Source organism: Haliotis rubra, unplaced genomic scaffold (assembly GCF_003918875.1).
Source record: "Haliotis rubra isolate DU_JTF1 unplaced genomic scaffold, ASM391887v1 Scf1167, whole genome shotgun sequence".
In the NCBI taxonomy this organism is placed as follows: Eukaryota; Metazoa; Mollusca; class Gastropoda; order Lepetellida; family Haliotidae; genus Haliotis; species Haliotis rubra.
The window spans coordinates 154,424-178,974 of record NW_025765078.1 but is presented as its reverse complement, the minus strand read 5'-3'; the positions used below and the strand labels follow the sequence as shown (position 1 = coordinate 178,974).

General features: G+C 39.5%; 1 long non-coding RNA gene across 1 annotated transcript; it reads right to left on the bottom strand.

Moving 5' to 3' along the window:
• Positions 1 to 737: 737 nt before the first annotated feature.
• LOC124256957 lies at positions 738 to 22,175 on the bottom strand. The gene is made up of 3 exons (XR_006893143.1): positions 22,164 to 22,175; positions 20,594 to 20,598; positions 738 to 873 (listed from the first exon to the last, which is right to left on the bottom strand). It is a non-coding gene; the product is annotated as an uncharacterized LOC124256957 (long non-coding RNA).
• Positions 22,176 to 24,551: the final 2,376 nt, after the last annotated feature.

Here is a 24,551-nt window from a genome sequence, read left to right as displayed (position 1 = left end):
TTGGGTTATTAACCACCATCGTGGCTGTACCTATAGTGATGGGACTCGAAATAACGGCTGGAGTGACAGGAGTGTTAGGGTTGATACTTAAATTTGTATCCCGTAGACTGCATCGTATGGCATTAAAACACGACGAGATAAGGGTTCTGGCTGAAGCGAAGTTAAACACGGTGAGTGAACGTATTTCCACGGCACTCGCTGATAGTAAGATCTCCGAGGAGGAGTTTCGTTTGATCCTCTCTGAACTCACAAAATATAACGAAATGAAACAAGAGATTCGATCCAAGTCTCATAAGTCTGCTATAAGCGAGGACGAGAAAAAAAAGTAAAAAGAACAGGGGGTACAAAAAGCCCGGCAAGCCTTTATAACGAACACCAAAAATATAACAGACGATTTACATTAAACTGTTTCGTTGAGGTAAACATGGCATAGTGTCATAGACATCAAAGCCGGAGAGCCTAACTAAGCATTTATTTAGGAAATAAGGCTTTCTGTATAGGTAATAACAGTACAAATAAGGTATCCGACTAAAGCTTTATCTATGTAATGAAGCTTTAGATTACCCTGGTCCAGGAGTGGACATAACTAAAGCATTATTTGGGAAATAAGGCTTTCTGTATAGGTAATAACAGTACAAATAAGGTATCCAACTAAAGCTTTATCTATGTAATGAAGCTTTAGATTACCTTGATCCAGAACCACCATCCTGTCTACTACTCGGGGCGGTGGGGTAGCTTACTAGTTCAAGCGTCCGCTTCTCATGTTGAAGACACGGGTTCGATTCCCCTATGTGTGGGGCCCGTTTCTGGTGTCCCCCACCATGATATTGCTGGAATAGTGCTAAAGGCTGGATAAAGCTAAGCTCACTCACCCTTCCGGTAGGCAGTTGGCTCCGGTCAGTGAACCTAGACAAATTGCAAAAGAAATAACACATTATTCACCATTTCTGAATAATATATTAGACATGTCTCTGATATCTGAAACATTGAAGTCGATTTCATAAACATTAATTTCTTGGAAATCTTACAAAGTTTGGGACTCACTCTCTATCGGGGAAAAGGTAGTAGAGGACGACCAACTTCAGGCTGAGCGTAGACAGGACTTAAACCCTGTGTATAAATGCCAGACAAAACGAAGCAGTGTATGTGTGAGGTGCATGTCACTGCTTACAAACATACATATAAACTGTCATATTTCAGGGGTCATTGCTTAAACAGCACACAGGCATTTTCCACACAAGGAATATTACCTGCATAACCGTGGAAAGAAACATCACAGGAAGTCGTTCCATACTTTCTCTCTACTTATCAAGCTGCTTTTCTCGAATGATAATGAAATGATACTTATCTATTGTGAGACATTCCCAGCTGAGCTGTTTTCCTACTGGAAGAGTATGGAAGACGAGCTAAACGAGTGATTTATGCATGTATGCATATCTATAGTTCTTGGTTCACAGCAATTCTAAACTACACCCTCCTTCATGGCAAACACTGCTATGCCTAAATCAAAGTTGTATTGTTCTTGGTGTAAAAGAACCACCTAGTGCCATATTGCTTACGTGAAGATTCCATCATGATTGATACAAACTTTAACATTGCCACACACGTACACACATACACAGACACATCTGCACGCATGCATTCATGCACACAGAGACGCGCACACGCATTCGCACACACACGTACAGGTCGAATTGTAGTACATCTGATGGCATTATGACTATGACATTTTGAGCAGTTAGAGCCGATCGAAGAGATATCAATGTAATCGGGTCCAGGTAAGGGAGTTGAAAAAGTTGAGAGTGGTAGAACCTATTTATTAATATGACGAGCCTAAATTTCTGGATGAGCCGATTGTTTCCAGTCTAGTCTCAGCATAAGGTACCAAACTCAACTCAAACTCTTTATTCTCTACAAACCGCCAACGACGGTACATGAGATAAACGTATTTCCATTTACATAATATGCAAGACAGCAGCTTACATGATAGCAAGATATAAGATAACAATATTTCCATTTATTAAATGTATTACATATATGATTCAGTAATTTAGAAAGGCCTTTAAGGTCGCTTATACTGGCAGTAGACAAGAGTTTGTTAAAGATAGACAAATTTGGAAATATTTAATGTTCAGAGACTGACGTCGCAGTTGGAGAAAAGCTTCACATCTAAACAAGTATAGAAATTCGTCTCCAACAGCGTTTGATACACGAAGTGGACATTGTCTGTCTTCACGTGGAATGCCCAACTATCGGCCTGTCTCAGTTGGTAATTTATGGTTAGATGTTCTAATCTTCAAAATTGGGTAGTATATATTTTTTTTGGAAGAAGAAAAAGATGTTTTTTCTAAGATTGGTTTGGGTTTGAAATATTTATAATAATCTCCCTTGGAACTTGAATAAACATTTGACTTCCAATTTTGGAAAAACCTGGGCTCTGTAGGTGTTTTCGACCCTTGAGACAAGGGCGTCGAGCATATAGACGGATTTAGAAACACGTAGGATAAACAGCAGTTATCAAGGATATGTTTCATAAAACGTAACCATGGAACCATCCATTTACGTTCTACAATCGGTGAGCTGGTAGTGAGTATGCCGTTGGTTTTTCAGGTCCATTGACATTGACTCATTAACTACTTTTGGCCGATTATTAAACCTACATTGAATGCAATAAAACAGTAATACTATTGCCATTAATGGCTTTGTGTATCATGTTGATATAGTTTCATTTGTACTTCCGCTAATCCTTCTGCTCTATCCACGAATCAGATCATATAAAAAAGTTCCTTGAGAACACACAGGCATACACATGTACACACTCGTACGAACATACACACATGATACAAAACTACAGTGCGACACATGATACCTCTGATACTGTGCGTTTGGGCATATATACACTTACATTTTAAGGAATAAGCTCTTTGTGGCTCGGTAGGTTATTTGTTAAAACCAGTGCCTCAACGGACCAGACATGCGGGTTTAATAGGTTTAAAGCCACACGTGGTTTGTACTTTAGGATCGTCTAGTTTGCTGGGGCAGCCGATCAGCTCCAGTCCAGTCCTTCCCTCTCTTTAGGGTAGCCAACTGTCCTCTGTTGTCGAAGTTGCTTCACCATCCTCAATGTAGTGACTTAAAGTAACGAGCATAAAGTACACTAAACGCCAAATGAAACGTCACCCTCCCTCCTTATTTACGGAGGTGCCTATTTTGGACGTCCACTTCTTGGTCTGTGTACGGTGATCCCAGTCTGTCTATAGCGCTGAATAAGTCTTATAACCGTGATACGGTGGCATCCGAGGGCTTTGGCAACAGCATTGTATGTCGTCCCCATCTGGACACATCCCAATGGCTCTTTCTCTCTCTTCAGCTGTTAATGGTGGCATATTTTTTGTACTTGTGTATGATATCATGCATTCAAGTCTCTCTTTATACCCTTAGAATCATTCTACATGTGAAATGGATGCAAATACTGCTAGAATATTGCTACGGTTTGGCGACTGATATTGCAATGTGTAAACAGAAAATAGAAAAAATGTTACTTTGCAATAAGAGATGTGAACAAAGATCATTTTAGATGTTCCTAAACACCTTTCTACAATATTAAAGACATGTTTTACTTGTTTTCACTAATGCAAATCAGCAGAACATGTTTTAAGAGACTGAAATCATAGGAATGATTATTTTACAATGCTACACACTCTACAACATCTGTTTCTTGTTTCAATAGTTGAAAAATGGTGACTTTAGATGGTTTATCTTTGTCTCGAAGGAGAATTTTATTTCAACCTTTGTTATTGGTTTATTTCGGGCATGGTCGAAAATAGGACGATTTACCTCTTCTGAAACATGCATTTCACCTAAATATGAATGCATTTGAATAACGTGATTTCCATAAAGCTGCGTTGTTTAGCTTTCTTGTAAACTTATACCTTCTAACATATCTTTAATTCGTAAAGGTAGGAGGGTAACGTTTCTATTATCGTTTAGTGTACAGTCGCCTAGCTGGTAACTAGATGACTTTGTACATTCATACTGAAACAGCTCCCTGGCTATTTTGGAGCAAGAATAGAACTATTCAAATATCATATACCACTTGAAAATAGTACTATCAGATTGCTAAAGTTAAATCTCTTTTCAATTTAACATAATAGCAATACTAGTGTCGTTGATAGCTTTATGTACATGCATTATAGAATCCACTACGTCAAATATACACACACATGTGTTAGTCATGGAAGTGTGTTGTACCTGTTATGGCAGGTGTTTGTTTAGATATGAGACAACATATTACAAATGAGTAAGTACCTTCCTACCCAAGGAAACATTTTCAAAAGTAACACACAATTTACTGCTTTCATAAGGTAGCGTCATTGTTTTATATTGAGAGAATTTCAATTCCATGCAGCAAAATATGTATGATCTGTGACGTTCTATGGGATGCAAATATGCATAAAGAGAGGGCGTTGCTCCACTAAAAGTTTCAAATGCTTAAAGAAAACTTCAGTGAAGAAAGTCGAGAGCTCAAAACAAATGAAAGTTGTCGAACGTTTGTAAATGGAAAATGTAATGCAGAGAATGCAGAAAGCACTGACATTGTTACCCCTGTCAATGGGATAGTGTCCAGGCCGTGTTTATTCACAATGCCAAGTTATCTGTACCATCTATGCCCTGGTACTGCCGGGTGAGGCATACGTCTATAAACATTATTTGCCTGAGGAAATCCCATGGTACAGGTGCTTCAGTGTGGGGTTAAAGTATAATCCATAACCGACTTTGCTCAACATCAAATGACTATTGACAGACTCATCTGACAGACATGACATCATACGCATCTACCCCGCGCCACTTACTATAAAACACAAATCAAGTTATATGCCTACATTGCAAATCCAATTGTGACACACCTAACTTTAAACCTACATACCCAACCTGAACCCTATGATAACACAAAGTAACCCGCACACAAAGTCAGCCGCCTAACCCGCTCAGCTACCGCGACTGATATCTACATTCATACACTTATACCTACATATCTTATACCAACATGTCGAGCCTCATACCAACATACCCAACCTCATACCAACATACACAACCTACATGCCTACCATAGAAGATACCATCAAAGTGCTTCTGATCCAGTCATGTACCACATACCTGACCTGCACATGGTGTCCAAACACAATGTTACCAGACAGATAATAAGTTTACTTTTACACCACTTTACAGCCACATTTCGGCAATGTCACGGCGGGGGACACCAGTAATGGGCTTCACACTTTGAACCTATGCGGGGAATTGAACCCGGGTATTTTTTTGTAATGAGCAAACGCTTTAACCACTTGGTTACCCAACTTCTTCCGGTTGCCAGTTGATTTAGGTCACTGACAAAACAAACAACACATTATTCTTTATTTTGAATAATATGGCTCACATAATATGGAACATCATTTTCGCAACTTCTATGTCAGTTGTTGAATTTACAAATAGTTCTAGTACTTTACATTTAGCATACAAAGAAAATGGCTCACGCGAATATATATGCGATGCAAGACAATGTTAAATCCTTCAAATCAACATGAACGTAGTGCCAATATCTAATCCATGCAGGTTGGCAAGAAATAATGATGTTAATCCGATACAGCTGACAGTCTTGCTCTCATCCTTGCACTCCAGCGTTCATTCATAGTCTGTAGGGGAAACAAAACAGGGCTCGCCATTTACCCTGCCACAACACATACACTACAACTCAATACTCAATACACCAGATTATGCCATACATGTACAACTTGTTAAAAGTACTCTTATCTGTTTTATGAAACTGATGGTTTTTCTTTTCAAATAATTTACTGTTCCAAGATATATTGATATAAGTTTAGTCAGCGAGTTAAAATTTATCGTCACATCGGCATTATTTCAGCCATATCGTGACGAGAACAATTAATGTTATACATAGTAAATAATGGTAAATTATCAAAACCTCAATTAACAAGTCTAGTTCTTTTTAAAATTCAATAATTAAATGAGAACTTATACTACTAAAAAGATCCTTCATAGTTCGTGATTTGAAATAGATATCCCTTGTAATGGAACATGCTTGACCGTGATTCTTTCATCACAAGGGATACAAAACGGAGGATCCTCACCTTTTAATAAGTACTCATGAGTACATCTTGTGTGGCCAATACGACATCGTCGTATGATGACCTCTTCAAATCTGGACTGACAACCCAAGTAGGTGTAACCGATAGTTGGTTTTACTGCATGTAATTTACTGATACCTACTCGGGTGTCCTACTTCTTTTGCATTAGATCACGGATATGAGATCTAATAGCAGCTTTGTAATCAGAGTATGGGATCTGAAGTGGTGTCACAGATTTGTTGAGTGCTGCCTTGGCAGCAAGATCGGCCATTGTATTCCCTGAAATGCCAACGTAATCGGTTTAATTATCCTCGTTAATCATGATTCTGGTAAAACATCCTTCTCAAATATGACATTAAATAGTTAAACTAATAACGGAACCATCAAGTCAACACTATATATCAAATATTTCTCTTATTTTAAGTCTATCCCCGATGCCTTATCCCTCTTGAGTTGTTTAATTGCAGAAATGATTTCTTCTTCTAAAACATCACATGTAACCTGTGTAGCATAGTCAGTATTACCATTATCTCCGTGTTCATGCTGTTCTATAAAATCCTTGTTATAAACTGAATGATATTTTTTAATTCGCCGTTTGGCTTTATTGAATCTTTTCCTTTATTACAGCATTATGACACGCTACACTAAAGCACGGTTTAGGTTATTTATATTTTTTCTTCCTTCTTTCTCTCTGACTTCGGTCTCCGAAGGCTGCTCGTGCAGTCTCTGTCAGCACGTGCGCGACCTCATCAGTGATGTCACTCACCAGTACTAGGTCAACTTTCTCAAGTCTGGCTAAATGTTCCTTCTGGCTCAGATTATTTATCCTAGCGGTGTCTAAGTTGTTAATGAATTCTTTGGATTTATCAATGTTATATCGTCTTGGCCTACGTAGATGATAATGTGACTTATTGACATTATGTTATATGAAAGTTAATAATGACAGACACAAGTCAAATGATTGGGAAACGTGAACTGACATGTGTTTCAATTCCTGGCTAACGATACTAGCATCGGAAAAGAAACGTCAATGAATTCGAAAACACTCTTTCAAGTCTGACGTCATTGTTACATCTGAAATGGCAGTTAAAGATTTCTGTAATGTTATTGTAGGTTAGATCTACTGCCATACTACACCACACAATACTGAAGTAAAACAGGTGTCTACACGATTCAACACTATAATAAGGTACTTTAATGTAGTATTGTAGCAGCCACATACTGGTGCGACGTACGTCATACTACAGTTTGCATACAAACATCACTGCTAAATACCAATGTATCTGAGAATATGGACATATCTGGTTAAAACTAATCTTGTATGTGTGAAGGATTATAGTTTGGTCTGTCAGATTTGGCTTTTGATGTTCAATAAATAGAATGCTACATAAGAAAACAGGATGTTTTAAACAACAGCAGTTGTCACAGAGAACTGCCACATCCTGACCTGCAAATATATTGCTTTACCTGACGAGCGACGGTAGCAATTCGTAAATGACTACAACGAAATCCTGATGATTGTTAGGACGCCAGATATAAACGATACCCAAGGCCATTATTGTGAATCGGGCCGCAAAATCGTCGATTCACAATTAGCAATTGATCAATGTCGAGCACGTCGAACGGAGTGTGCGGAATGTGTGAACTCTTTTTATACTACTGGTGGTGAGCGAGAAAGTGAGTGAGTGAGTATGATTTTACACCGTTTGTGCAATATTTCAGCAATATCCATGAGATATGTTTCACGTATTGTACCCCGGTGGACAATCGAACACAGGCCTTTCACGTGAAAAGCGAATGCATTCAGCACTAGGTTACCCCGCCGCCCCATGCTGTCAGTAAAATCTATTCTATAAATCTATTAATTCATAGCATGCTTATATAATCTCTCTATTATTTGAGATGTGATATGAGACTATTTCCGTTGTATTTCATTGGCTTATGTCAGCATGTCAGCCTAAAGTTTTGCAAAACCTGTAATCATGTCGGGAAAATGGGCAAGGATCTCTATAACGAAATGCTAAACATTCCATCTCATACATGATCACTTTGAACTGAGCAAACCAACAAACGTAATGTTTATATCGTTTTGCTTGATCAGCGTATTAATTAATCAATTCTTCATGATTGCAAAGGCATTTATTTAGGTTCAAAAGACTTCTCAGCTTGCATATATTAAGAGATGCAGCTTGATTACATTTCAATATGCTAAATTGAATTAGCATTTCTACAGCGTAAGGTAGCTATGTAAGTTTTTCTGAAGTGTGTAATAGTAGTTTAAAATGAGCCCCATTATCCGTTTGATATTTCGATCAACAGCATACATTCTGTATAATACGACATAAAAATGCCAGACAAAAGTGACACTTTCTGTGCTGCTTTCTATCATTATCCATAACTCGTGTCTATGAAGGTATTAAATGTTTGTAACACTGACACTCTCAGTTCACCATCAACCAACCTTCCTAACAAAAATATATCAAGATTTGCAATGTTTTGTACAACAAGTGTTAAGACGTCATACTGGAAATGAAAAGTGTCAGGGTCTCAAGCTCTCTGCTCTCCCCAAACAATGAGAGGAGTAAATGAGTAGAAATGTTTCGTCTCATTGCCGGTGTTTCACAAAGTGAAGGGACCAATTACGTTGATGAATTACTCTCACGAAGGACAGTATAATGTTAGCGCCGTATCTAATATAACAGAAACTGGCCACATTAAATACCAGGACACTTGAATGAACCTATGTATCAGATTTTAATTTCATACTATTAAAATACGGTTAGGGTACCTGATCTTCTTGCACTATACCCCATCCAAATTTGTGTCATCACACCAGGCTGTGTCATCAGCTGCTTTGGGATGTAGGTAAGAGAAGCTTTAAATTGTAACGACTGTTCAAACAAATAATAATAATACCACATTGTTTTGTAATGTACCTTTTAATTATTAGGACCCAAAATCAGTCTTCTTGTGGCTTGACATACAATGTGAGGCAATAATTAGCTCCCCACACATAATTATATACTATTGGAATAAAGTAGCTGTGCATTATTTGACGTTGTGACAATTTTATTGCAAAAACATAAAATGATTTGTGGGCTATTACTTAATCGTTGTAAACTGTTCACAGGATAATATCGGAATATGTATGATTTGACACTAGGCATCGTGACATACCCTTGAAAAGATTTGTTTTTGAAAGTCAATTCACAAATTCAGTATCACCTGTGACCAACATTGGCGTTGATGCAGGCTTGACAACCCCACACACGCATTCTGTCCTGAAAGTTTGATAAATGACCAATGAAACTCGTGAAATCGGTTGAAATAAAGTGTGCCCCACCACCCAGGTACAATGTAAACCAGTTAAAACACTGTCGCGCAACGTATACCACTGCTTCATGTCCGTTTTGTTTTATACCAATAAAGTATTTTGTCACCAACATAAACTGACTGAGTTTGGTTTTACGCCGCTTTTAGAAATATTCCAGCAACATCACGGCGGGGGACACCAGAAATGGGCTTCACACATTGTACCCATCTGTCACCAATATAGAGAATACTTTGAACTGACTTCACTAACTAAACACATGTGTGAACCTAACTATAGGCCTTCCGCGTGAGGAGCACACGCTTGAAATACTGTGCTAACCCCAGTCCCGATTAGATATATTCTCCATCCTGTTTGTTTGGCAAGAGGACGAAATGGCACTCGAGGCATAATAATTGTGAAGTCAGGTCAACCAAAAATGATAATCATGACATGTATGATCTGTCGTATATTATGGAATAGTACGCTGTGGATCGTTTTCTTATAACCATCAACTTGCATTTTTTCATACTTGAACATTGCATATAAACACGACTTCAACTCATTCACCCTACGATGTTAAAGTTGTTTTGCTGAAGTACATCCCCACTCCACTTGCCTAGTTGGATATTGAATTGATATAATATTTTCATAAGTAATGATGCTGCAAAAAATACAAAACATGAGTTAAGCCACTGACAGTCATGGGACGTTCTTCCCGCCTCGTTCAAACAGCAGCTCTCACTCCCCGCTGCAGTGTTATATCTGGCTCGTGCCGCACGGGAATTGCCCGTGATATCCATGACAGGATGACGATGATTTGTTGTGTTGATATCACGTGCACTATTGAAAAAAATCGCCGTTCACCTGACATGGATAACCTTCTCTCGTAATCAAAATGCATCAATATAATGGATGAGCGTAAATTTAACGTCACATCGGCAATATGTCAGCCATATAGCGACGAGAATAAGATGTTACATTTGTGCAAGAGTCTGGATGAATGCGATATCCAATATCTGAGTTGGGACAATATTAGATGGTTTCATTGCATGTCTCTCAATCGGTTTGTGCTTTCATTCTGAAATTCTGAACAACCGCTACGAGTCGTGCAACCCAGATGTGTTAGTCTAGTGGATAGGTTCACACCCATAACCCTTACACTCTCCACAGAGTGTTCATTCACAATACTTCTATAAACATAACCTGCATAAGGAAATCCCATGGTACAAGTGCTTCAGTGTAAGGACAAGACATCCTCTCTGGTTTAACTGCCGGGCAGTCTCATCCATAAAAAGTTTATTCCATAATCGATTTTACTTAACTTCAAACGATTATTGGCATGAGTACAGACCCGTGCGCATCTGCCTCTCGCCACTTAGTATAAAACACAAATCAAGTTACGTGTCTACATAGCCAGTCAGTTGTGACACACCTAACATTATACCTACATACCCAACCTGAACCCGACATTGCAAATATGAAGCGGACATTGGAAATACATTCCCCAACTAATACCTACATACGCATACTGATACCTACAAACCTACAGTGATACCTACATATCTACACTGATACCTACATACCTCATGCCTACATATCCTGCCTGATACCAACATACAGAACCTACATGTTTATCCTAGAAGATACCATCAAATTGAACCTGATCCAGTCATGCACCCACATACCTGACCTGCACATGGTGTCCAAACACAACGTTTCCAGATAGATAATAACTTCAGAAAAAAAACGTGTATCTCAATGTTGTGATTGGGTGGGTGGGTGAGTTTACTTTTACGCAACTTTCAGCAAAATTCCAGTAATGGTCTTCCTGACACCTACATACCCAGCCTGACACGTAGATACCTGACCTGACATCTACATACTCAGACAGATACCATTCTAATGATAATTCCAGAATATAACGTGTATCTGAACGTTGTACTATGTATATCCACAGCAGAAGTATACCAAATCACAAAACAACATGCGTTTAATTTGCCAAGTCTGGTTAAATAGTTCCTCTCACAGACAATGACGTTGACCACAACATATCAGATATAGGTCATAGTTAATATAACTGCCCCTATATCATTGAACAGTAGAAACATCGAACATCTCTATGTGTTGTTACATAAAGTAAGGCCTGAAGACAAACCCAGGTGATGTCATGCTACTTGGTTAACAACAGCAAAATCAAATCAGAAGGCCTTGGCAGACTTACTTAAAATATATGAGTAAAAATAGTTATAAACTTTGGTTCCTACTATGTATACATATTCAGGTCCCTGCTTCTTTCCATTGCAGGGGCATTGAGGTAGCTTACTGATTAACGCGTCCAATATTCATGTTTAAGTCACGGGTTCTGCCCCCCTATGTGTGAAGCCCGTTTCTTGTGTCCCTCACCGTCATATGGCTGGGTAAAGCTAAACACACTCACTCTTCCGGTAGCCAGTTAGTTGGTTGGTCGGCTGGTCAGTGATCCAACCTAGGCAAATGGCAAAACAAAGAGCACTTTGTTCACCTTTTCTGAATAATAATGGTAGACATGTCTCTAATATCTGAATCATTTTCAACGTCTGTTTCAGAGGTTCACGCAAATATTTATGTAACGCAAAGCAAACTTCAATCAGTCTAACCAATATACAAATCTAGCCAAAATATCTAAGTCACTCATGTTGTCAAGAAAAGGAAATAAATCTGACAATCTCTCATCTCTGCCCTCTGGCGTTCATTCATAGTCTGTTGGGGAAAGCAGGGCTCGTCATTTACCCTGTCACTAGTGCGAACACATTCATTACAGTCAACACAGTATGAGTTTGTTTCATTGATCGACATGACACGGTGAGATTTTCGAAACCTATTTCAAACAGTGACGGACTTGGTTCAGATGACTGGGAGACGTAAGTCGCGGTGATTGGTCATTGGCACTGATAAAATTGTACAGATGAATCGGGGATGTCTTAGTTTTTTGTGTATTTCATTCTTGTCGATGAGTTGGGGGTCATCCACCAATTGGTTGATTCGGACATGCACAAATGGTCAGTGACTCATCTGTGTTCTTGCCTGAAATGTACCTCATTTGTTTTACTTTGCTTTGACGTGCACCCCGTGGCAAATTGGCTTGGGAATTTATCAAAACATCTTCTGTTTCAGGAACGTGAGAGACAACGTTGGGTAAGTACCTTTATCAGACATTTCATCTACCTACCACACAGTGTAGGTAGACCAGTAATAGTGCATGTCAGCTGACAGGAGAGGTGCAGTATGGTGTAGTGTCTGTGTACCTGTAGTTGTATAACAATGGCATAATGTTACCAACCGGTGTCCCGTAAATATGCCAGAGATATTTCGTATCAACTCAGCACATCTACAGTTTCGGTCGCATATTGTTTTCAACTTCTTTATTCCTCCAATAAAGTTTTATGTGTGTGTTAGCTGTAACCTGTTTCAAATGCTTAATAACGATACTATTATCTGTGTCGAAACGCCAATAAAGTTAAAATCAGTCATTGACCTTTCTAAAATGGCACTTAGAGGCATCTGGTATGTTAGTGAAAGTAGAAACCACTTACGTGTTATCACAAATCTCATAGTTGAATAACAATATATCTATCTTGGAAGTGTGAACAAATTAGATTTTGTCAGTATGGTTGGGATTTCATTGTATAAGTACATTACCAGTGAGGTTACATAAGAAAAAATGGGTGTTTTGAAAAGCATCAATTGTCACTTAACACTGAGGTGGTCATGGCGGTAGGAATTACAGGTAATGACACAAAAAGTGAACAATACCCTTACTGACATTGGCTTTCGTTGGCTAATAGGTATCATACTGGCGTAAATTATTTGATTTGACGAAACTAAATTGGAAACGAAATGCTAAACACTTAGTCCCATAAATAATCACTTTGAACTGAGAACACCAACAACGTTCATACCGTTTCGCCTGATTAACGTATTTTATAATTACTATGAGAATGGGAAGACAGAGTTTTACGGGGCCGGTTCCTGGGTTCCTCCTGTCTGGAATCTCCCTCCGTGATATCGCCGGAATATTGATATTAGCGGAGTAAAAGTAAACTCACTCACTCTTTCGGTAACCAGTTGGTTCCGGTCAGTGACCCTAGCCAAAATGATTATGTTAATCCATTACAGCTGACAATCTTGCTCTCATCCATGCACTCTAGCGTTCGTTCATACTCTGCAAGGGAAACAACGCAGGGCTCATCGTTTACCCCGCCAGTAATGTAAACCCATACACGTCAGTCAACTCAACACACCAGAGTAGCCTGTACATTAATAATTTGTTAAAAGACGTTCGCAATCCGGTTAATTAAACTGATTGTTTTGGTTTTTTTAATAATGAATGCATTCAAGATACATCGATAAATGTTTAGTTGAAGAACTACAGGTGACGCTGGCAAAATTAATGTTGTGTCACCACCTGCTAATCAACATACACCATACATATCGTCTCTAAAAAAGAAACGCATATAGGAATTTCAACTGTATTTTTATGTTTATTTTGAAACATCTTGTAGGCTTTATGAGTCAATGGAATATAGCGAAATTGCACACAGGGAATGCAGACTTATCCGTCTTTGGCACCAACTCGAGGAAAGTCAGTTTGAGTGTCATATTGAGACGCGTGGTGGCGCTGAAGTCAATATCTCGTGTGACCACCGTGGGCATCCAGAACTGCACGGCATCGCCTCGGCATCGAACGAATAAGTCTAAGAATTTCGTGTTGCCCAATCGCAGCCCACCCTGCCAGTAGTGCCTGTGCGAGTTGCTGAAGTGTATGGGGCTGAGGGTTACGGCGTCGCATCCGTCTGTCATGGGCATCCCACTGATGTTCGATCGAGTTTAAGTCCGGTGATCTTGAGGGCCTGCACATTCATGTTGTGGTTCTGGAGGACGTCTCTAGTTTGACGTGCTGTATGGGGCCTGGCATTGTCCTGTTGAAACAACTCCCTCTGGCGATCAATGATTGGAAGGAGGTGTGGGCGTAGGATTTCGTCACAGTACTGTTGAGCTGTCAGGTTGCCCTGGGTCATCACCAAATCACTTCTCCTACGGCAGGTGATCGCTCCCCACATCATATCACTGTCCCGGCCGAATCTGTCCACCTGGGGAACGCAAGCGTCGGCGAAACGTTCACGTCGACGTCTGTACATCCGAATTCTTCCATCGCGTCGTTCCAATAGAAATCGTGATTCATCACAGAACCAGATTCTTCACCAATTCGGTAGGTTCCAGGCCTGAACGTTGGTGTACCATTGAACTCGATGTCGACGATGTTGTTGTCGATGCACAGGGCTAAAATAAGGTCTTCTGGCACGTAAACCAGCCTCTCTCAACCTGTTCCTGACGGTCTGTGCAGAAAGCCTCCTCAATCCGGGTATTTGTCAAGGTGTACTGGTCGTCGTAGCTGTTCGATGACGCAAGTGATGTACCCGGATGTAGCGATTCTGCGCCGCAGTGGTCGCTCGAGGTCGCCAGCTGCGAGGGGCATCTGCTACCGCATTCTGCCGGCGATATCTCTCCTAGAGCCGAGAAATTGTGCTTTTGTGAACATTCATTCGTCGGGCAACTGCACGTTGAGACTGGCCAGCTTCAAGCAAACAAATGGCGATATGACGGTTGGCTTCACTTAGACGTGACATTTTGCGTTCGTAAACAATATTCCAAATACAGTGAATAATTGACAAACAGCGATCAACCTACGGGTATTTTACGGATGGTGCGTTTTGCTGTGATGTTTCAAAACATAAACACCATAGGACTCATAAACAGACCAAAACCATTGGTAAAATGAATCACGTTTTAATTCATTGCTACATGAAATTGCTATTTTTAAGATGCGTTTCTTTTGTGGGAGAGTATATATACCCTGTCTGTTTGTTTTATGCAATACGTTGGGCCCATACTCCTCCCATTGCCTTGCAACAAATGTGAGTTATATATACTTCGTTTCACTGACATGGTGAGATATACGAAAGTTATTTCAAACAGTGATGGGCTCGAGTCAAATGATTCGGAAACGTGAACTGACACTTGTTTCATCTGCTTGATAAGAATATGCTACATCGGAAAAGAACCGTTAATGAAGTTGAAAACATTCTTTCAAGTCTGACTTCATTGTTACTTACTGTTACAGTAAAAGACATGGGTAATGTTAGGGTCAACTGCCATACTACACCACACCAAACTGGTGAGTGGGTGAGTTTAGTTTTACGCCACACTCAGCAATATTCAAGCTATATGGCAGCGGTCTGTAAATAATCGAATCTGGACCGGACAATCCAGTGATCAACACCATGATCATCGATCTGCGCAATTTGGAACTGATGACATGTGTCAACCAAGTCAGCGAGCCTGACCACCCGATCCCGTTTGTCGCCTCTAATGGGTTACTGAAGCCTCATTCTAACCCGGACCTTCACGGGTCCACAGAAAACTGAAGTAAAACAGATGTCTACACGATTCCACACTATAATAAGGTACTTTGATGTAGTATTGTACCAGCCACATACTGGTGTACGTAATACTACAGTTTACATACACACATCACAGCTGAATACATGTACCAATGTATCTGAGAAGATGGACATATCTGGTTAAAACTAATCTTGTAGGTGTGAAGGAATGAAGTTTTGTCAGTCAGATTTGGCTTTTGATTTTCAATAAATGGAATGCTATATAAGAAAACAGGATGTTTTAAACAGCAGCAGTGGAAAATCGAACACAGGCCATTGACGTGAAAGGCGAATGCATTCAGCACTAGGCTACCCCGCCGCCCCATGCTGTCAGTAAAATGTATTCTGACAAAATTGCATAGTATGTTTATATAATCTCTGAATTATTTGAGATGTGATATGAGACCATTTCCGTCGTATATCAGTGGCCTGTATGGCATGTCAGCCTAAAATTTTGCAAAAGAATGTAATCATATCGGGAAAGTCAAGAACTGGGGAAGGACCACCATAACGAAATGCCAAACAATCCATATCATACATGATCACTTTGAACTGAGAAAACCAACAAACGTAATGTTTATACCGTTTTGCTTGATCAAAGCATTAATTAATTGATTCTTCAGGATTGGAAAGGCATTTTATGTACGTTTCAAAGACTGTGCATATTCGCAGCCTGCATATATTAAGAGAAGCAAGTTGGTACATTTCAACATACTAAAATGAATTAGCATTTATACATGCAGTGTAAGGTAGCTATATAAGTTTTTTTCTCAAGTGTGCCGTGGTAGGTCTAAATGAGCTCCGTTTTCCGTTCGATGATATTTAGTTTAACAGTATACATTTTGTTTAATAATTATAAACGATATATAACACAGGGGTTAAGCCCTGTCTATGCCTAACCGGAAGTTGGTCGTCATTCACTACCATTTCACCGATAGTCAGTCGATCCCGATAGAGAGTGAGTCACACACTTTGTAAGATTTTCAAGTAGTAAGTAGTAAATGTTTATGAAATCGACTTGTCTTATAAGCTGAATGGTAATGGATTTTTCTCCTATATCATTTGGTCATTTGGTTTAAAAGACTGTTCATCTTTCCCAGCTTGCATATATTAAGACATGCAGCTTGATTACATTTCAATATGCTAAATTGAATTAGCATTTCTACAGCGTAAGATAGATATGGAAATTTTTCTGAAGTGTGCCGTGGTAGCTTTTAATGAGTTCCGTTATCCGCTTGATATTTAGATCAACAGAAACTGGCCACAATAAAATACCAGGACACTTTAATGAACCTATTTATCAGCTTTTAATTTTATACTATTAAAATACGGTTAAGGTACATGACCTTCTTGCACTATACCCCATCCACGACTGTTCAAAACAAATAATGATAATACACCATTGTTTTGTAATGTACCTTTTAATTATAAGGACCCCAAATTTGATACACACGCACTTCTGCATTTCGTTGTCTATGATCATAATTATTCAAAAGCACGACTAAACTGAGAAAAAATCCCTTCGATAAAATGTGGCACTGCAGTGATCGGCTATATTAATCAAGACTGATCATAGTGATTTGGTACCTTTAAATTACAATAAGAGTCAAGTGATTTCTTAGTGTATGTTTCCATTCAAGGACGTGTATAATTCGTTTCATTACCAGACAATCTTCACAATCTGAAAAAAAATATACATCTTATTGAATTGAGAACAAAATACTTTAATATATTAGACATAACAATTATTGAGGTACAGTGGTACACATAAAACTCCTGGAACGAGAGAAAGCAAAGAAATGGTACACGTGTCCAGTGCAATACTGACTCATTAACCCACAACTGTTATTTCACCGTAAGTATATAGACATCGATTTATGCAATTGACCCTGTGATTTGTTGATTCCCAATCTGAAACTAAAACGTTAACCAGTTATCGTTCCGTAAAAGAACTAGGACGTGTGTAACCAACTATGAAATGTGATGCAATTATCAATTGTATTCTAGATTTAACTAATTTCACTCTTCAATACAAAGGTATCACTAAGACATTGCCAGTGATTGTGGCAATACAGATTCAAGAGCATTGACAATAGCAATAAGAACAATTGTGGTAACATTCACTTCTCATTAACAGTAATCCAACTTGAAAGAAATGTCTAGGCAGAGAGTGTCCAGGTCATGAGTATCACATATAATGCCTGTATTCTTGTGGCTTGAGATGCAATGTGAGGCAATAATTCGTTACTCTCTCACACACACGCGCACGCGCACGCACGCACGCACGCACGCACACACACAAAGTTACGTCTCTGTCCTTAAATGAAATGATCTTATCCCTGTTCTATTGCCATTGAAAATGACAAGTTGTATCCGACTATGGGATGTATCATGAGTGTGTACTTCAGGTGTCGAAAAGCACGCAAAAAGTAAGTAAGTTCACGTACGATACGCAATCTCAAATGTCAAGCAAAGTTCGTTGCTACATGTTTACTTAGGGTTTCTTTTCTAATTTTTCAAATAGTGTTGATCTTATGCTGTGCACAGTTACTTTTTTCCAATAGTATACCTTAGAAAAAAATCGATAAATGTCTATGCTGTTCACAGCGTCAATGGGGAAACCTGTCAGGTAGGTACACCGCCTCCCCTCACTGCTGAAGCTACAGGTAAAATGTAAACCAGTTAAAACACTGTCGTGCAACGTATACCACTGCTTCATAACAACCCTCCTCGTTGGATTAGTTTTATTAAAGCTGGTGCTGCAAGCTAGTGCACAACATATGGAACCATGCGTAACGCACAATTCATCTTCAAAAGTTTGCAGAATCGTAAACCTGTGCATCGTTGTTTCCATCCGATAGCGCACGTCGTCCAGTCATAGCTGTTGAGGTCCAAATGCTGCGTTGGTCTAACAACCATACATGGAAGTTTCAATGGCAATCCAAAACTTCACATTTTTCTGATGCATTAAGTGTCACTATTTTACATATTTAATGTGATGACATGAAAAGCTATATCGTAACTGCCGATTGGATGTCATTAGACCCTACAACAGTGACCTATTAATATGGCCGTTCTAAATTATTCACGATATGGCTGAAATATTGCCGATGTGACGTTAAATATTAACTCACTCTAAATTATTCTGTTGAGAATTAAGCTCAAGCTTTACACTCATGTCGTCCGTCGAGTGATGCTTAGTCAAGGAGTGAAGAGTTGGACGGCCATGACTCCTAACTAACCACATTGCATTCATGTACTGGCGCACATTCATACAAATAATGAAATCAACCCCACGTTCTACTCTCACATGGGTTTACTCATTCCGTCTCTTCATTACAACCGCCATATAGCTGGAGCATTGCTGGGTGCAGCGTAATACTAAACTCACCCACTTCATTACAAGGGGTGGTAGGGTAGGCTAGTGGTTAAAGCGTTCGCTCGTCATGCCGAAGACCCGGGTTCGATTCCCCACGTGGGTACAATGTGTGGAGGGCCCATTTCTTGTGTCCCCCGCCCCGGCGTAAAACCAAACTCACTTACTCACTCTTCATTACAAGGTGACTCGGACTGGACAGGACAGGGCAAGCTTTTGACCAAACGTGGAACTGCAACGATCACGATGTGAACGTTCTGCTGTCTTTGAAACCCGCACCACTTTGCTAGTTCTGACGATGTCTTTTTAAAGTGTTCGAGTCCGCTCCACCCTTGTCACATGTCCCGATGATATAGTTCTGATTGGTCTCAAGTCGTATCTCGTGATCGGAGAATTACTGTTAACTACAGTCTATACCCATGGGTGATTCATATATAGCTAATTTTTAAAAGTCTATTACTCACAGTTATTGTGTTTTATATCCCTTTATTAATTACTAAGCAGTGATAGCATCCACTATATCACATAATAACCGCAATTCTCAATAATGGTTAGTTATACTTTACTTGTTTAGAAGATGAATATTTAACCTTATATTCCTTATAGGTTATTGAAAGAATGCATGATCAGTTGATGTTGTACATTTACTGATTCTTAATAACAAAACTCCGTTCCACTATGTGCAACACAACATATCTTACTTCTCAGCAGATCAACAGGCCGTGGACCATAGAAGACATCTTTGTCGCATTGATGCGGTTATTGAGTCATGGGGCGTTGGGGTAGACTAGTTGTTAAAGAGTTCGCTCGTCACGCTGAAGACCCTGGTTCGATTCCACACATGGGTACAATGTGTGAAGCACATTTCTGGTGTTATTGATGGAATATTGCTGAAAGCGGCGTAAAACTCACTCAATCATGTTATTGAGTCTTACACTTTATGACACAGAGACGATAAAGGCATCTTACATCAGTTCGACATGTCCAACATGATAGTTAAAAACGTCAGTGTATGTACTTCTGAACTGGTGGAAGCGTTGGTTAGGCAGCACTGCCATGTAACGTATTTGACTGATTCTTATTACTTCTGGCAAATGCGTTCTTTTCAACACTGAACTCATCAACGATTACGACAGCCTGTAAACAAGATAAGCCCTAAAAAGGGCAACGTGAAGCTGTTAGAGACAGGCTTTGGTTTAGAAATCGGTACTCGCATCGCAAATACGGTACTCTCATCTCCAGTATATGGCATTTTATATCAAATGTCTTTGTCATGTCTAACCATGTCTAGAAATGAAGTACTAGTGATGGACGGAGGAAACGTGGGTCCTATATATTGTTTCTATTTTATGGCGGATGGTAACGCGTCAATAAAGATGACATATTCCCCATTAATGGCGATAATTGCAAATGATTCACCAATGTTTGTGTCTGAGTGACTGGTCATTGAAGAGAAGCGTGAACGATTGACCTACACTGCAAATTCGGTGCCAAAATTAGGATTATATGTAAACACTCATACATACGCATCCATTGATAAATTGCACCAGCCTTATACTGTTTGTCAGATTTCGTGAAACAGGTCAACATCACGTTGTGTTTTACCGCCATCATGGTTCAGTGGGTAACCATGACATCCCCGTAGGAAGGCATACATGGACATTCATCTCAACGTTATAGTACAGTTCTGTCATCTTACTTACATCAGCCCTGGTGTGTAAATTCCAGATGTTATGTCAGTTTTAATAGTTTTTGGTCTGCACTGATACTTTGTTTCTTCCAGTGTAGGTGACACATTGATTGATTAAACTGACAAATGCAAAAATATGCGTCACTTAAACAAATCACTCTGACAATGATATTGGTCAGACAGTATACCTTCATATATACTGAGTAAAACAAGAAACTTCACAAAATGTAATTTGAAAAAATAATGAATGATTTTTCTCTGATGATAAATCTATGTATCCGAAATGGGATCCCTATCTTTCGACTCTAGAAAAAACGTTAGCAAAACCCACTCAAACCCATCCATTCGTCGTGCAAATGACGTTAGTGCCAAATCAGGTTTTGCACGTGCAGTCGATCATGTGATCTTCGCATCGAAGTTTTCTTCATATGCATGTGTTTGCATTGGCCTCAAGAATTGAAAAAACACTTTAAAACCACAGTTCTAACGGTACTTGAAATGCCACGATTGTCAAATGTGCAACCATTCGAAATCGGTTGCGGGCTGCCAAACTCCATTCTCGACGTCCATATCGTGGGCCAATATTGACGCCGTTTCATCAACGTCAACGTCTGCTGTGGCCCCAACGGCACCCGTTGGACCCAGAGAGACTGGAATCGAGTCGTCTTTAGCGATGAATCCAGGTTTACCCTCAGATTCGCGGACGGCAGGCACAGAGTCTTGAGACGACGTTGTGTACGGTTTGCCCAATGTTGTGTACAGGAAGTCGACAGATTCGGGGGCGGAAGTTGCATGGCGTGGGGTGCTTTCTGTGGGAACAACCGTTCCCGTCTTCTGGTCATCCGTGGAAACCTCACAGCTGCTGCTAACCGCGACCAGGTTCTCACCCCTGAACTCGTTCCTTTCATGGCGGCACATGGTCCAGGTCTACAGTTCCCAGCATGATAATGCTCGGCCGCATACCGCGATGTTGACACCAAATTTCCTTCAAAACGCTGGAATCAACGTCATGGACTGGCCATCGAGGTCCCCTGACCTTAATCCAATAGAGCACGTTTGGGATGCACTTGGGAGAAGGCTTCGTGGTTTTAGGAACCAACCTCAGAATTTGCAGGAACTTGGCGCTGCCTTCCAAGAGCAATGGCGCAGAATCCCCAACCACGTGTTCACAAGCATCAGGCAGTCGATGAGGAGACGGTGTTTGGCAGTGGTGAATGCACGGGGCGGCCATACACGATATTAAACTGAGAAATTTCGCATTTTTATTCTTATGACTTGACATTCTGTATACCTATGTTTTGGAACGGCGGTGTAGCCTAATGGAACTGATTATGGCACTGTCAGTGTATCGAGTACATCACACAGATCTCAGCAATGAAATAATAACAATTTTAACCATCTTACCATCTCTTGTTCTTTTATAGTGCCCTGAAGAGAGAATGTGAAGTTTCTTTTTTGACTCAGTATAGGTAGTCATATGACAGTGCTCATACATAATGAGTGGCAGACCAAAATAAGGATTTCTTGTCAACGCAGAGGACGTCACATTTTGTGAGAGTTATAGCTAAAAACCCTTAAGTGTTTGAAAAAAATATTGTAGCTAGTATTATTTCTGTTCTATAAGCATCATTTACTCACACAACAACGTATGGTATGGATTTACAACTTCTGAAATATTTACAACACAACGTTTCTGGGCTACTTCTTGCCCCTTCATGGTGTGAATGACAGAATATGATACAAGCAATATATAGTATCCAAAGGAAGCCAGGAAGATAGTATTACAGATTGAAATGTACAGCGATTAAGTGATGTGTTTAGATGAGATGTACAGAGTTGAAAGAGATTAAGTGGTATGTTAATGCATCATTTGCTCACGTCTGTTGTCAATTCCACCTCGCGTTGCTCATAATGAAGGTCGATAAGGAAAAGATACCTTGCAACGAAGAGAGACATCTTATCTCTGATGAGAGCTTGTCTCGTTGTTGCTTCGTAGTTAATAGAATAACTTGTCCAGGGATGCTAACCCTTTGTAACTGTCAAAACTGCACGTATCCCCCTTGTAACCAATTATCCGCCGATGGCATATGTGGTGAATTGTCGATGCTCTATGGACACTAGTCGATTTGACAACACAAGTCCGTCTGTTGGTCCTCAACGTCACATTGTGTGCTCTTCATAAACAACAGTCCCTGAACTCCAAGAATATATCTGTCCTAATGCATTACTAACTTGGCAACACAGCAGTGTACGCCTGACATGTGACCTCGTTACATGAGTCAGTTTATCAACTGAATTTGATATGCCATGTTCTCTTGGTGAATGAATGAATGAATGAATCTCTTTATTTCCTCCAGATTATATTCCGAAGATCATTATGAACATGTACATGAAATATTTACAGCAACATAATCATAGCAATATATTCACAACACATTCATATAGTCACACATATGTAAAAAGAAAAATGAAAGGTCTAGAATGCACAGTTTAGTGAGGGAAGCAAGGAATATAGGTATTTACAGAAGAGGACAATCATACATATCCATGACATTTCATCAATATCGTTAGTAACTAGTGGTTCACCCCCAGAAAATAGTGATAACATTTCATCTTCAGATAATAATTCTATTTGTACATAAACATCCACATCAAAGAGATCTATAAGTTTTGAAAAGAAATTATTTCTGTTGTACATATAGTTAAGTGTTCACAGTGTAGAATTACATGGCAGTCATAATCATTACAATATCTTTTGCAGAGTTCACAATGTTTTGAGAATTTTCCCCTTGAGCTGATTTGTACACAAAACTGTAATATATCTTTAAACTGTCGGTAAAAATACATCAAACAATACAATCTATGTACACCAAAGAAGTTGTAGGTCAAGCGATATCTATTCATATCGTGCCTTACACACACTTGAGAAACCCATCGTTCAGTTTCAGATTTATTTATGCAATTAATAGTTATTCTTCGCCGTGACGATTTACATCTAAACCTTCCAAAATCGAGATGGTCACTAAGATAATTGAGGAGACTGTATTTTAAACTGGTTTGAATAAGTGTGTCACATATACTGTGTAAGACAGCTGTTCTGTTTTGAAAGGTGGCTAAATGTACACAGAAAATATCCTTAAAAGAAGAGTTACACTTGCTGTTGCACAGCTTGCCGAGAAATAATAGTCTACATTTATCTATATAACCATCCATGCTCCACAATCCAAGGTTACTTAGCACTGAAGCAGAGGAAAAGCGCTTACCGAAACCCTGAATGCATCTGGCAAAATATCTCTGTGTACTTTCTACCAAGTCATAATCTTTACCTCGAAAAATGGGTAAAAGTTCACAACCGTAAAAGCTCGTTGGAAGTATCATTCTTTTCCATATTTTAACAGAGGAAGTAGGGTGGAGATCTTTACCATTTAAACCAAGACTTTTTAGAGAATTTACAGATTGCCGTGCTTTCTGGCAGTATGAATATACTCTAGATTTTGGAGATAGATCAGACGAAAGTAAAATGCCTCCATACTTAACACAATCACTTCTT